Here is a 1,692-nt window from a genome sequence, read left to right as displayed (position 1 = left end):
AATGAGTGGGACGTGTGAAGCCTTCACAGTCATTTTTGACATACCAAGTAACCTGCCATAGCACCAATGGGCAATGTGTCCTCCGTGTTCTTATCCTCATTTTCTTTGTTTATTGAGTGAACTAGATCCTTTTCGGAGCCTGTGTCTTTTAGATTTTTGTGATGAGTAAACGGCTCGTTGTGCTCGTAAGTTGCACGTCGTTATCGCTAGCGAGGAATTACTGCAGTATTGTAGCTTCAGTTGCAGTCGTATGAAGCATGAGCTGTGGATTTAAAAACCATTGCTGTCGATTCGGTTGGAGCCTACAGGTCGCCGCGCCCACAGCTCTCCTCATCCTCTTGCACGTGCTGCAATCAGTATACGGGAGCGAGGCGTAGCAGTTTTTGGTATAGTCCTCGATTCACCCCACTTGGTCCTCGAAACTTTGTAAGTTGCCGTCCATGGAATAATTTGCGTCTACCTTCACGAGTTCATTTTATTCAGCATCTCCCATGTGCCAAACAACCCTGCGACCGTTGTTAACGCTCCTTCGTATACGATCCACGTACCCTGTTCTATTTGGTGCGGATCCAACACTCTTGAGCGATATTCTAGGATGGATCGTACGAATGTTGTATTGGTAATCTCCTTTGTAAATTCAGAATGAGATTTTCACTCTGCAGCGGAGTGTGCGCTGATATGAAACTTCCTGGCAGATTAAAACTGTGTGCCCGACCGAGACTCGAACTCGGGACCTTTGCCTTTCGCGGGCAAGTGCTCTACCATCTGAGCTACCGAAGCACGACTCACGCCCGGTCCTCACTGGTGGAAGTAAAGCTGTGAGGACCGGGCGTGAGTCGTGCTTCGGTAGCTCAGATGGTAGAGTACTTGCCCGCGAAAGGCAAAGGTCCCGAGTTCGAGTCTCGGTCGGGCACACAGTTTTAATCTGCCAGGAAGTTTCCTCTGTAAATTGAGTGTGTTTCTCTGTGAACCGTTATGTGCCACCTGCTTTACTTACCACTGAAACTACACCGACGGAAAAAAATCGCAACCCCAAGGAGGAGTTATTCGACGTAAATGAAAGTTGGCAACAGTGTTTCCACATCTGAAAGATGATGTCTATTCAAATTTCGCGCCAGTTGCTTATGAGTGGCGCTAGTAACACCACTATGAGACTGAAAATTAGGTTTGCTTTAAATACTCGTTGTAACGGTCGCGAGCGTTAGTTGCCTTTGAGATTGTGAGTTGCTCTTAATTAGGAATGCTTTTGTCAACACCTCACTGAGTTTTAACGAGGTCGTGTAATAGGGTAACGAGAAGATAGATGTTCCTTCTGCGATATCGCAGAGAAACTTGGCAGGAATGTAGCCACTGCACACGATTGCTGGCAGCGATGGTCACGAGAATGTACTCTCGCAAGAAGACTGGGCCACATGACATTACCGAGAGGGAAGACCGCAGTGTTCGGCGTATGGCTCTGGTGCATCGTACCGCGTGTGCAGCAGCAATCTGAGCAGCAGTTGGCACTACTGTGACACAACCAACTGTTACAAATCGATTACTTCAAAACAGCTACGACCCAGACGTCCTGCAGCATGCATTCAAAACACCGCCATTTGCGACTTCAGTGGTATCAAGCGAGAGCAGGGCAGGGTAGAGGCCTGCTGTGTTTTCTGATAAAAACTGGCAGTGTCTCGGTGCCAGTGATGGCCG

This window comes from Schistocerca piceifrons, chromosome 6 (assembly GCF_021461385.2).
Source record: "Schistocerca piceifrons isolate TAMUIC-IGC-003096 chromosome 6, iqSchPice1.1, whole genome shotgun sequence".
Taxonomy (NCBI): Eukaryota; Metazoa; Arthropoda; class Insecta; order Orthoptera; family Acrididae; genus Schistocerca; species Schistocerca piceifrons.
The sequence above is the reverse complement of the archived record's forward strand: the minus strand, read 5'-3'. Positions refer to the sequence as shown.